Source organism: Canis lupus, chromosome 8 (assembly GCF_048164855.1).
Source record: "Canis lupus baileyi chromosome 8, mCanLup2.hap1, whole genome shotgun sequence".
Taxonomy (NCBI): domain Eukaryota; kingdom Metazoa; phylum Chordata; class Mammalia; order Carnivora; family Canidae; genus Canis; species Canis lupus.
In genome coordinates, this window is record NC_132845.1 from 8490204 (window position 1) to 8504409 (window position 14206).

General features: G+C 40.9%; 1 protein-coding gene across 2 annotated transcripts in view; it reads right to left on the bottom strand.

Annotated features, from left to right (window-relative positions):
* Positions 1-11570, bottom strand: part of USP33 (ubiquitin specific peptidase 33) — a 52945-nt gene extending 41375 nt beyond the window's left edge. The window contains exon 1 of one of the 2 annotated variants that reach the window (XM_072834132.1): positions 11414-11570. The gene's annotated coding sequence lies outside the window, so the exon portion shown is untranslated. The remainder of the gene's footprint in view (positions 1-11413) is intronic. The other variant, XM_072834129.1, reaches the window with a different exon arrangement.
* Positions 11571-14206: the final 2636 nt, after the last annotated feature.

The window sequence follows — 14206 nt, forward strand, 5'->3', positions numbered from 1 at the left end:
ACTTGTGTCATATTCAAAGAATTACTGCCAAATCCAATGTCACAAACATTTTCTTCTAAGAGTTTTAGTTCTTATGCTTAGGCCTTTCACCCATTCAAGTCAATTTTTCTATGTGACATAAGCATCCAACTGCATAGGTTTGCAAGTGAGTATATAATTTGCCCAATTTCTTCATTGAAAAGACTTTTTTCCCCTTTGAACAGTCTTGACACTCTTGTCAAAAAACATCTGATCACATATACGAAGGTTATTTACGGGCTCTACATATTCTACTAGTTATGTCTGTCTTAATATAGTTACTGGTAACTTACTCATGGTTTCCTTTATCATTAAAAGCTTTAATTTTTATAGAACCAAACATGTCTCTTATAATAGCTTCTGAGTTTCTAATCTTAAAATTCCCTCACCCTAGTCTATATAGCTAAAGCTGTAAAATAACCTTAAATATTTTTTTAAACAAGGCTTTAATCCATCTGGGGTTTATTTTAAGACAAGAACCCAATTTTATTTTCTTTCAGACAGGCAGACAGTTGTACCAGCACCACTTACTACACAATCTACCCATTACCCACTGAACTGTAATACTATCTTTATTACACTTGCACATATTTCTGGATCCTCCATTTTGTTCCAATAAGCTACTTATGCCAATACCATATTAATGTATTTATTCATTTATATATTTTTAAAGATTTTATCTATTTATTCATGAGAGACACAGAGAGGCAGAGACAGAGACAGAGGGAGAAGCAGGATCCATGCAAGGAGCCCAATGTGGGACTCAATCCCAGAACTCCAGGATCAGGTCCTGAACTGAAGGCAGCCACTGAGCCACCCAGGCATCCCCCAATACCATATATAATCTGAATACACAGAATGTAGAATTTTGATAGCTCTAAGACATTCCTCCTTCACTATTCCTTTTCAGTTTCTCTGACTATTCCCTGAATATACTGGAAAACATGATAGTTTTACCTCATTCTCCAAAATTAAAACTAATAACTTTACTGTTTTAATGCATTTACTAGAATCTCTAAGGCAATCTTAAATATGTTTAAAAAAAGTGGTTTTAAGCATCCATGTCTGGGTCCTAATGGGTTAGCCACTTAGGATATTGCTAGAATTTACTCCTATTCTTAATTTACTTTGATTTTTTAAATTAGAATTTTTTTTTTAAAGCTCTAAGCCCAACATAGGACTTGGGCCCACAACCTTGAGATCAAGAGTCATATGCTCTAGTGACTGAGCCAGTAAGGAGCCCCTAATTAGAAACAGACTTAATGAACTTTATTAAATGTCTTCTTAGCAGCTATTGATGATTTACGATATTCCTTACTTCAAACATTGATATAATCAATTAACAGATTTGATACAAATGATCCTTGCGTTGATATACTCTATGGGTCTAAATGTAGTATTAGTCTGTTGCTTTGTATCTAGATCCTTTTTTTTTTAAGATTTTATTTATTTATTCATGAGAGATACAGAGAGGGAGAGAGAAGCAGAGACACAGGCAGAGGGAGAAGCAGGCTCCAAGCAGGGAGCCCAATGTGGGACTTGACCCCGGGACTCCAGGATCACGTCCTGGGCCAAAGGCAGGCACTAAACCGCTGAGCCACCCAGGGATCCCCTATATCTAGATTCTATTGGCTAATATTGCATTTAGAAATTTTGCAAGTGAAATTAACTTTTGGGTAACGTTTTTATCAGGGATAAAAGTACATGTGCTTCAGCAAAGGAAACAACCAACAAAACTAAAAGACAATCTACAGAATGGGAGCAGATATTCACAAATAACCTATCAGATAAAGGGCTAGTATCCAAGACTTATTAAGAACTTATCAAACTCGGGATGCCTGGGTGGCTCAGCGATTGAGCATCTGCCTTTGGCTCAGGGCATGATCCTGGATTCCCAGCATTGAGTCCCACATCAGGCTCCCTGCATGGAGCCTGCTTCTCCTCCCTCTGCCTGTGTCTCTGCCTCTTTCTGTGTCTCTCATGAATAAATAAATAAAAATCTTAAAAAAAAAAAAAAAAAGAACTTATCAAACTCAACACCCAAGAAACAAACAATCCAGTCATGAAATGGGCAGAAGACATGAACAAACATTTCTCCAAAGAAGACATACACATGGCCAACAAGCACATGAGAAAATGATGCTCCACATCACTTGCCATCAGGGAAATACAAATCAAAACCACAATGAGCTACCACCTCACACCAGTGAGAATGGCTAAAATTAACAAGACAGGAAACAACAAATGTTGGAGAGGATGTGGAGAAAGGGGAACCCTCCTGCACTGTTGGTAGGAATGCAAACTGGTACAGCCACTCCGGAAAACAGTGTGGAGGGTCCTCAAGAAGTTAAAAATAGAGCCACCCTATGACCCAGCAATTGCACTACTGGGTATTTACCCCAAAGATATAGATGTAGTGAAATGACAGGACACCTACACCCCAATGCCCATAGCAGCAACATCCATAATAGCCAAACCACAGAAGAAGCCACAGATGAATGGATAAAAGAAGACATGGTGCATGTGTGTATATATATACATAATAGAATATTTCTTGGCCATCAGGATGAATATCTATCATTCGCTTCGACATGGATGGAACTGGAGGATATTATGCTGAGTGAAATAAGTCAATCAGAGAAAGATAATCATCATATGGTTTCACTCATATGTGGAATAGAAGAAATAGTGAAAGGGATTATAAGGGAAAGGAGGGGAACTGAGTGGGGAAAAATTAGAGAGGAAGACAAACCATGAGAGACTCCGGACTCTGGGAAACAAAGGGTAGTAGAAGGGGAAGAAAGTGGGGGGATGGGGTGACTGGGTGATGGGCACTAAGGAGGGCACTTGACGGAATGAGCACTGGGTGTTGTATGTTGGCAAACTGAATTTAAATTTAAAAAAAATTTTAGGGCAGCCCTGGTGGCGCAGCAGTTTAGTGCCACCTGCAGCCTGGGGCATGGTCCTGGAGACCCGGGATCGAGTCCCACATCAGGCTCCCTGCATGGAGCCTGCTTCTCCCTCTGCCTGTGTCTCTGTCTCAGTCTCTCTCTCCCACTCCGTGTGTGTCTCACATTAATAAATAAAAGCTAAAAAAAATTTTTTTTTAAATTTTAAAGTACATGTGCTTCACAGAATCCATTCAGTAACTCTGCATCTTCTATACCGTAGAAAAGGTTTTATTATTATCATTATTATTATTGTATACTCTTTATAAATTAAATGAAACTCAGCTATGAAACTATCTGCTATGCTGCCTCTTTGCAGGACATATCTTCAATCATCTTTTGACCCTTTAGTGGGAATGGGACAATTAAAGTTTTTCACTTCTTAGATCAAATTTACTAATTTATATTTTGCTATTAAATCATGCATGCCCCGTCAATTTTCAATTTTGCATCACAGCATGCATATAGTAATCTCAAGAAAATTTGCATAACATTCCATTATCTCTCCTATATTTTTTCCTTTTTCATTCCTAATCTTGTGCATCTCTACTTTTTTTAATTTTTCTTTAATTTTTTTCTTCTATAACAGCTTTATCTAGTTCATTGGTCTTTGCAAAGAACCAGTTCAGCAATTTATCATTTCTACTATTTTTGTTCTGTTTTTTTCAATTCCATTAATTACAGTTTTATCTTTAATTTCCATGTCCTACTTGGTTTGAGTTTTATTTTCTTAATCCTTAAATATGAGTACTAACTTCTCTTTTTTATTTAATAAAAATATTTAATTAGTATGCATTTTCCTCTAAATACCAATGTTTGGGGGCAGCCTGGGTGGCGCAGCGGTTTAGCGCCGCCTGCAGCCCAGGGCGTGATCCTGGAGATCTGGGATCGAGTCCCACGTCAGGCTCCCGGCATGGAGCCTGCTTCTCCCTCTGCCTGTGTCTCTGCCTCTCTCTCTCCTGCTCTGTATCTCTCATGATTAAATAAAATAAAATCTTTAAAAAAAAAAAAATAAATAAATACCAATGTTTGCCAATTAAATGAAAATATTCTCATTGCTTTCTAGATAGTCTTAATCTCACTTTTGATTTTACAATATTTTATGTTCATTAGAAGAATGAATACATAAAAGGTACATTCATACTGAATGCTACGTAACAGTTTAACCAATTGAAACAGAAGGATAAGTTTATCAACAGGGATAGATCTAAAGTACATAATGTTGGATTGGGAAAAAGGAAGATACAGAATGATACATACTGTACGAAACCACCAAAGTAAAAATTTTAAACCTGCATTACAGCACACTATACCTGGATGTAGACATCCTATAAAAATATATAGTTATTGAAGGTTATGTGTTCTTTTGCTCAGAGCGAACAAATGGGGACTGGGGAAGATTAAGTACTCTTCATTCTGGTTTCCGGTATTAATTTTTTGGTAACTAAACAATTAGTGAGAACTAGTGCATGTAAACAAAAGCTAATAATTTCTACCAAGACAATTTAGTATTCCTTACAATTAATCATAACAAAATAATCATCTGCCAAAATAGAAGGCCCTTAATATTCTAGTTATCTAGTTTTATTTAATTCACTGTGGTAACAAAATCATTCTTTTATTCCTTCTTTTGATAATGATTTACTGAGAGTAAGATATTTAGATACAAGAGGGTAAGACAACATGCATTCTAAGCTACTTCAGTCTCTTTTCCAGTGTATACCCCCCCCCCCCAAAAGAAGGATTGTATGCTTTCACTCTGGTCTGACAGTTTGTCCAGGGAAGAAAGTCACTAGGCATTAGAAAAGATACATAACATGAAGAAGGAAAATAAATGTATATGAAAATGCCATTTGTTCAGATATAGATGTAGATCCCACAAAACTCTGAGATTCCTCTAGAAGCTTGTGATTCACAGGATGGCAATCTCTAAGGAGCACAAGAAAATCCAAATTCTGCATGGAAATTCAGGCTTTCAACAACTGACCTCAGTTTATCCTTACCTTTGCGATCTTACATCTTTTCCTCTATCTACCCTAGCAAGACAATTTGAAATTTTCTGAGTTTTTTTTTTTAAGATTTTATTACAGAGAGAGAGGGAGAGCACAGAAGCAGAGTGAGAGGGAGAAGTAGACTCCCCACTGACCAGAGAACCTGTCACAGGGCTTGACTTCAGGACCCCGAGATCATGAGCTGAAGGCTCAGGACCCTTCAACCTGAGCTGAAGGCAGATGCTTAACTGACTGAGCCACCCAGGAGCCCCAAATTTTCTGATAGCAATAACCTTCTGGCAATAACCCCAAATGAAAAATATTCCTGGTTGAATTCATGCTCTATGATGTACAGCTCAATTGTCCATCTGAAGATTCAAAATGGTTTCTGAAGAAACTTTTAACCAGGGAGAAAGAAGGAATACTTTTATGTTTCATACCCAAAATTCTAGCCTCACCATCCAAATAACAGAAGAGCACATATACAAATTTTTGGAAAAGCATAAGGACCCGTATTATTAATATTTGTTATACACTACAATATAGTGACCTAATAAGAACCTTTTAATATTGAGAAACTGTCTGCATTAACATTGTCTAGTCTATTTCAAAAGGTAAAGCTATTTATAGAGTCAGATTCAAGCAACTATGAGGGAAAAAAATCTATGTCAGGGAAACTGGTAAATAATTTAACAGTTATAGAGAAGACTGATATGAATACAGAAAGTCTTTTCTAGCAGGTGGCAGAACTGTTCGTATTTTTAACAAAAATCTGGATAAAGGCACAGAAGGCAGGCTTGTGAAATCTAGTTATAAAATTATAAAAAGTTAAGTTTTTTTAGGGGTGCCTGGCTGGTTCAGTCAGTAGAGTGTGCGACTCCTGACTTCAGGGTTTGAGACCCACATTGGGCAGTTTACTTAAAAAAAAAAAAAAAGATAAAACTTAAAAAATAAATTTAAAAATTTATATGTAACTTGTACATATGTTTTTTACAGGTGACAGAGATTAAAGTGTTTGCTGTATAGAAGTGTTGAATCGCTACATTGTACACCCAAAACTACTATACCATTGTATGTTAACTATACTGAAATTAAAATTTAAAACTTAATAAAAATAAATTAAACTGAAAATAATAGTCTTTAAAGAAAAAACAAACTATTCAGAAAAATGAGCTAAAATTGACAAAGATGGTCATGGTCATGCCATATTCTATATGAGGGTTCAAAGAACCTGTCTAACATGACACTAAAAAAGAGGGTTTCAAGTATTTAGAATCTAGACTCTAGGAGATGCATGCAACAATAGTGCAATTCTTACTCAATTCTTACTCAATTTATCAATACGTTTCAGAATAAAAAGAGTAATTGGTTTTATCATGTTCATAAGCTAGATTACGCGTGGAATATTTTACTTATAAAGAAAGAGTACTAAAAGCTACAGAATAAGAATACTTTCCATAAAAAAAAAAAAAAAAAAGAATACTTTCCATAGAAATCCTTAGAAATACATATTTTGAAAACTATTTATAAGACAACATTGTGGCTAAGAGTAGTTTCTGGATGGCACCTGGGTGACTCAGTTGGTTAAGTGTCTGCTTTCAGCTCAGGTCATGATCCCAGAGTTCCAGGGTCAGGCCTCGCATAAGGCTCCCTGCTAAATGGGAAGTCTGCTTCTCCCTCTGGTCCTTAACCCCACTCGTGCTCGTGCTCATGCTCTTTCTCTCTCTCTTGCTTGCTCTTTCATATAAGTAAATAAAATCTTAAAAAAAAAAAAAAAAAAAAAAAAAAGGATAGTTTCTGGAGCAAGGTTACTTGGGTTCAAATACAAGTTCCATTATGTCCTAGGTTTGTGAACAAGGTTATTTCTCTGTGCCTCAATTCTGTCATCTATAAAACTCAGATAAATAACCATAAATATGTACCTCATGGAGTTCTGGCGTATATATAAAGTACATATAAAGTGCTGGGGCCCCTGGGTGGTGCAGTCAGTTAAGCACCTGACTGTTGGTTTCGTCTCAGGTCATAATCTCATAGGTCATAAGATCTAGCCACCTTGGGCTCTGCACTCAGCAGGAAATCTGCTTGAAGATTCTCTCCCTCTTCCCCTCCTCTCCACACATGGTTGTGCACACACTCTTTCAAATCCATCTTTTAAAAAAAAATACATATAAAGTGCTTTGAAGGGATCCCTGGGTGGCGCAGCGGTTTGGCGCCTGCCTTTGGCCCAGGGTGCGATCCTGGAGACCCGGGATCGAATCCCACATCAGGCTCCCGGTGCATGGAGCCTGCTTCTCCCTCTGCCTGTGTCTCTGCCTCTCTCTCTCTCTCTGTGTGACTATCATAAATAAAAAAAATAAATAAATAAAAAAAATAAAGTGCTTTGAACAGAGTGAGATAGTAAACAATACATAAATACTAACTACTATGGAAACAATTCAAAGTATGAATGTTTAGACAGAAGACAAAGGTTGAGGACTTGATATATGTGTTCCCAATTATTTGGACATAAAGATCCTTTCTTTTAAATATGACAGTTCCTTTCTTTTTTTATGTAATGGAGAAAGAAATACTAAACCCAATCAATGATGAAGATTTTCAATGATTTGAGCTATTAGAGATCCAGAAGCAGGTGGAAAAACTCAACTTCCCTTCATTTGATAGGACAATTCTGAGGCAGTTCTACAAAAATCTCCACAGAATTAAACCGCCCCCCAACCAGATGTCCATCCGTTGGCTTTTTTTCCCTTCCCTAACTCTTTACCCGCTCCCTTACTGCTGCTTTCAGAATCTCATCTGCACCCATGTCCTTTTGGGGTTTCTTTTTAATTTATGTAAGCTCTACTGCCCAACATGGGGCTCAAATTTATGACTCCAAGATCAAGATTCACATGTTCTACCCACTGAGCCAGCCAGGCGCCCCTGCACCCATGTTTTTATCTCGAGGCCTGCTTTCAAGATAGCACTTCTGAGAAACCACAAGGAGCACAAAAGTAGTGCTATGGACGTCTAGCTTAACCTAAAGCTGCCCAAGGAATCTCCTGGTCTGTCTTCTCCCAATTACAGCTCATTCTTCATTCACGTGGAATACATACCTCTTCTGATCAAACACCTTTTTTTTTTTTTTAATCAAACACCTTTATTTTTTTTTTTTTTATCAAACACCTTTAAAGAAGTCTTTCATATTTCGTATTTTTCCTCTCCTATATTCACTTACATAACCCAGGCTTACTATCAGCCAAATTGTTCTGAACGATCCTTTTTTAATTATAACTTGTACCTTTCCAGGAACCCAACTATCTTTTTATTTTAGAAATGTCCTACAATAGCCTCATGTTGAAAACCTTCCAAACCTCACTCATTTCACACACCATCTCTACCATGACACAATCACAAGTAATGTCTCCCTTATCTAAATTCCTGATTATAATACTCATAAGGCACTTACAGTAGTGAAAAAAAAACTATTCTACTTGACTAGAAGTTTGACTGTAAGTTCTTTGAAAGCAGAAACCATGTTTCATTCTTTTTATTTTGCAATTCGTTTTCCCTGGTAAACTCACAGATATTTACTTACTTACCTTCTAAAATAACTTTATTTTGATACATGCACAATTTTTTAAAATATGAGTTCTCCAGTAGCACATACAACTCAATCTCAGAGCCAGGAGTTCAAGCCCCCTGATGGGTACAGAGCTCACTTTAAAAATATAATAATAAAGTTCTCTTAACATATACACTATACCGGTAGCCTGGGTAGCTCAGCGGTTTAGTTTAGCGCCACCTTCAGCCCAGGGCATGATCCTGGAGACCAGGGATCAAGTCCCACATTGGGCTCCCTGCATGGAGCCTGGTTCTTCTCCCCGTGCCTGTGTCTCTGCCTCTCTCTCTGTGTCTCTCATGAATAAATAAAATCTTTAAAAATATACATATATATATATATATACACACTATACATATATATGCATTATTCAAAATTCATCTTTTATAGATGACTATTCTGCTGTATTTATCTTGGACTCTTTGGCGCTGTCTTATTTATCAAAATGCTCTTGCCATCACAGGCAGATGTGAAAAAAAAAGTGTAAAAACTATACTAAAGAAGGAGCTGTTACTGGGGCGCCAGGCTGGCCCAGTTGGAGTGTACTGGGTCAGTCTTGATCTGGGGGTTGAGTTCAAGCCCCACGTTGGGTGTACAGATTATTTAAATAATTAAAACTTAAAAAAAAAAAGCAGTTACTCCTTTCTTTTTAAAAGACTTTTTTGTTGTTGTTTTTTAAAGATTCTATTTATTTATTCATGAGTGACAGAGAGAGAGAGAGAGAGAGAGGCAGAGACACAGGCAGAGGGAGAAGCAGGCTCCATGTAGGGAGCCTGACATTGGACTCGATCCCTGGACTCCAGGATCATGCCCTGGGCTGAAAGTGGCGCTAAACTGCTGAGCCACCCAGGCTGCCCTTAAAAGATGTTTATATTTCACATTTCTCACCAAAAATCTTTCACCATTTATGTACTTCATTTTCTAGCAGAGTCCACAGTTTATCATATTTTATAATTCACAGCGCCCTAATATCTATCCAAATTCTAATTTTTATCAAAGGTTATTTCAGTAAGATTATTTCAGGCTTTAAGGAAATTCTGATCCTTACACAATCTTCAAATGCTTCTGTCATGGGAAAAGACTTCACTTCTTGGCATTCCTAACTTAGAGACCCGACATGAGGTTCAACTAAGATTGCACATGTAAAAGGTCACTGAAAATTCTAACAGCAATACACAAAAATTAAAAATTATCTCCTTAACTCAGAATTTCAAATATTTAAAATGAACTTACTGCAATCTAATGCCATTAAACTACATTGTTACTTGGTTATTGGTAGTTCATGAAAGACAAAAAAGTGAAAGTTGGCAATAAATGAGATCAAAAATAAGATGCAATTTTAAGTAGACTAAACCCTCTTGCATTCAGCAGGTCAAATATTTTATTCCTGGAATATTTTTTGTATGGTCTTTTTCTTCCAACCCCGCCAAAGTAAATGAAACAACACAAACCCAGCAGCCTAATGTAACTATCACCCTCTTTTAAAATTAGCATTGTTTGTCAATAAGATTCCTACTGTTCCCCTTATTTATATTAGCAGCATGAATTCATTAACAACAGTTGTATTAGGTTCAAGTCAGAAAGCATATTATCTAATTTGGTCAGACCTTCCCAAATAGTAAAATAGCCTCAACTAGAAATGGTTCAAAGACAGGCTCGTTATTTTTTTAAACAGGTTTTTTCCTTAAAGAAAAAAATAATCTAATTAAACCTTAAAAATTACATAATTCTACACATCTATTAAGCAAAATGAGTCTAGAGATCCTTGTGGTAAAATCCATCCTCTATTTAGAGCCTATGCATGCTCCTGCTAGGATTTTACCCTCTGGCCCAATTTTCCAGGCCTAACACTAATTACATGAAAACGTAAACCCTAAAAATGTTTACGTTGAGTGCAAAACACCTAACAGATGCTCAAACGATAGCCCAACATGCACCCTGTGACCATTTAAATGAAGAACATTTTGTACCCGGTAAGTATATCTGAGTACAGGTCTGGGAAACCACACACTATGGAAATCCGACACAAACAAAAGCTGCAAAAAGGACAGACGGGCTGGTACGGGATAACCTCTCCAGCAGTACGGACCCCATACAGGCCGAAGAAATATCCCTGGGACGAGGACACCCTAGGATTTTCCCGTTAGTAACAATGAATAACGGGGCTTTGGGGCTGCACGAAGAGGTTCCATCACCTCAACGGCGCTGCAGGGCGAAGCCAGGAGCCAGGAGCCAGGAGCCGGCGCGCCGCGGGGCTTCCAAGCGCTGCGCCCACCGCGGGGGGCGGGCAACCCCGAGGGGACTCGGGGAGGGGGGGGAGGGGAGGCTGGCAACCCCGAGGGGACTGGGGGAGGGGGACGAGGGAGAGGGGACCAGGGGAGAGGGGACTAGGGGAGAGGAGGGAGGAGGGGAAAGGGAGAGACAGCACTCGCGGGAGGGGGCAGGGGGAGGGCGGAGGGGGAGAAGAGGCGAGCGTGGCTGGCAGCCCGGAGGGGGCTCGGGGGAGGGGGAAGGGGAGAGGGGCGGGGGGCTGGCATCCCGGAGGGGACCCCGCGCGTGTCAGCGATCCGCCCCACCCCCCGGCCTGTGGCTTCCCCGGGGAGCGCCCCCGGGGCCCGTGCCTCAAGCCCCCGACTGGCTCGCGCCCTCGGGATCCGCGCCGGGGCGGCCAGCGGGTGTCCCCGTAAGGCCGGGCGCAGACCTAGGCCTCGGCTCGCCCGCGCGCCCCCCGCCCCCGCCCCCGCCCCCAGGCCAGCGCGCCCGCGGGAACCGCGCCCGGCCCCGCGCCCGGCCCCGCACCCCGCGCCCCGCACCCCGCGCCCCGCGCCCCGCACCCCGCCCCGGGGCGCCGCGCTCACCTCCACGGCCCGCCGGGGGCCCGCGGCCGCCCCGCCGCCCAGCGCTCTCTCCCTCCCCGGGGCTCCGAGAGGGCGGGCGCCGCGTCCGGGGGGCCGGGAAGCCGCTCCGCAGCGCTGCCCGCGGGGTCCCCGCCTCCCGCCCCGGCCACTTCCCGCAGCGGCTGCAGCTCCTTCCGGTGTCTCGGCGGAGCCGCGGGCGGGCGGGCGGGGAGGGGGCGGGGCCGCGGGGCGGGGGGCGGGGCCGAGGGCCGCGGGGGCGGGGCCGCGGGCGGGCGGGGGCGGGGGCGGGGCCGCCGCGGCCCCAGGTGCGCAGACCCCGGCCCGCCCTCGGCGCGGGGACTTAGAGACCCGCTCCCGCTCCGGCGCCCGGCGCTTGCGCAGCGCTTTTAGGCGTGAGGCTCGCGTCGTTTCTACACGAGTTCCGCCCCTCTTGTACACTCACACTCCGCGACCTCTAGCAGGTCTCGTCTCAGCGCATCAGAGAACTTGCATTCAGGCTGGACCCTGAAGGGCCTCGCGTTTCTAACCTTATATGCAAAGAAATAATAGACCATTTAATTTACTCCTCTCTCTTCTTTGTTCTCCCAACTTCTTAGGGCTTAGAGTCTCTGAAAGTAATTGCGTTTCCTTTTCCACATCTGCAAGGGAGAAATTCATCTCTGCCGTTTTCCCCTAGGCCAAAATCAAGATCAAATGAAATATTTATTGAAACCTTAGTATCTGCTTAGTGCCTAGAGCACTAAAAGAGACCGGCCTTCTCTAACGTATGCAACTTAAAATTCGTTCAGATAATTGCTACGCAAACAATAAAAAAAAGCAATTCAGTTAATGAAAATTATTGTTAAAATGGCCAGTTTCAATCTATCTGATTATCTCTAACTCTGCAGTCTCCAAAATGGGAGCATGTAGCCAAGGACTATGCAAGGTGCTCAATCTCCATCAGAACCAAGTAGAATATATGGGAGCTTCTACTTCTATTTTTATGATAAAAGTGGGGGGGGGGGCAATGAACCTTTGCTAGCTGTATAGAGATTAACACCAATGCCTCAGTTTGCATCACAAATGGTCACCTACCGGGGTTCACCGAGAGAGAATGGAAGTTACAATTTGGAGGATGCCCATGGCACTATCACTCCTCCCTTTGTTTTTTCCAACATATTTCAATATTGCAGCTTACATACTACAGGATGTCAGCAATGTGGTTAATTTTATTTTAAAAAATCAAATATCTAAATGTTTTAAATATTACCTCTTTGTTAAGAGATAAGAGTGATCGTGAAAAACATTTGCTCTCAGATGTCTTGTTCTCTGATACCGGAGGTAAAGGAGAGTTGCATAGATCTATTTGAAAAAAAGACAGTGTTTTAAATTTTCTAACAGTGTTGTGGTAGCAAGAGGTTCTCATCAATATGCCACTTGCAAAAAAATTTTTAAGTGTACATTTAATATTTAATCAAAGTAAAAATGGTAGGGAAAAAAATGAAAAGAAGAAAGAGGAAAAGAAATAGGGATAGGAAGACAATTGAATAGTCGCATCAAAACAATTACCATCTTGGGACGCCTGGGTGGCTCAAGGGTTGAGCATCTGCCTTTGGCTCAGGGCGTGATCCTGGAGTCCAGGGATTGAGTCCCACGATGGGCTCCCTGCGTGGAGCCTGTGACTCCCTCTGCCTGTGTCTTTGCTTCTCTCTCTGTGTGTGTCTCTCATGAATAAATAAATAAAATCTTAAAAAAAAAACAATTGCCTTCTTATTTTTGCGATTAAGTAATGGCGAGTGAAAATGGCACAAAACATATATTTGATGTTCATATACCTGGGACTGAATAAGCTTTTGCAAATGCTATTTCTCTAATCAGATACACTTACACTAGATATTCCAAACTTCTTCATTCATCTGGCTAACTCTATCCCCGAAATTCCTTGCTTAAAGATTTTATTATTTTTTTTAGAGAGAGTGATAAAAATAGAGGTGTGAGCAGAGAGAGGGAGAGAGAGAGAATCTCAAGCAGCTTCTGGTCTGAACACAGAGCCCAACATGGGGCCAGGTCTCACAACCCCAAGATCACATCCTAAGCCAAAATCAAGGAGTCAGAGGCTTAACTGACTGAGCTAAGCTACCCAGGCATCCTTGGATATTCCTTGTTTAAAGCAGCACTCTTTACCCTGTTATTCCTCATTTCTGCATCCTTTGTTTCCTTCAGAGAATTTATTATAAATTTTAATTATGTTAAGATTTTTGTGTATATTTAATTTTTTGCCTATATCTTCAGAACTGTAAACCTCAGGGAGAGCAGCGAGGATTTTAATCTTGCTCATAATATTCTCATAGTCCACGGGACTCATAGTCCACCTGGGTGGCTCAGTGTTTTAGCGTTTGCCTTCACCTCAGGTCATGATCCTGGGGTCCTAGGATCAAGTCCGACATCGGGCTCCCCACAGGGAGCCTGCTTCTCTCCCTGCCTATGTCTCTGCCTCTCTCCGTGTGCCTCTCATGAATAAGTAAGTAAAATCTTTAAAATGTTAAAAAAAAATAATTATTCTCATAGTCCAGCATTGAAAGACTCAAATATTTATTGATTCTCAACTGGGGGTGGAGGGTATTTGGTCCCATGGTGGATAGTGGATATGTGGCAGTATTCCTGAAGAAGATGGGAGGAAGAGAAATTAGCTACATTCCTTTGCATTGACATGACAGGAAAGTCCAAAACATCATTAGTGACACTATTGAGAAATCCCAATTTAAACAGTCCTTATAATATGTTTTTGGTTATAAGTAATAGAAACCCAATTAA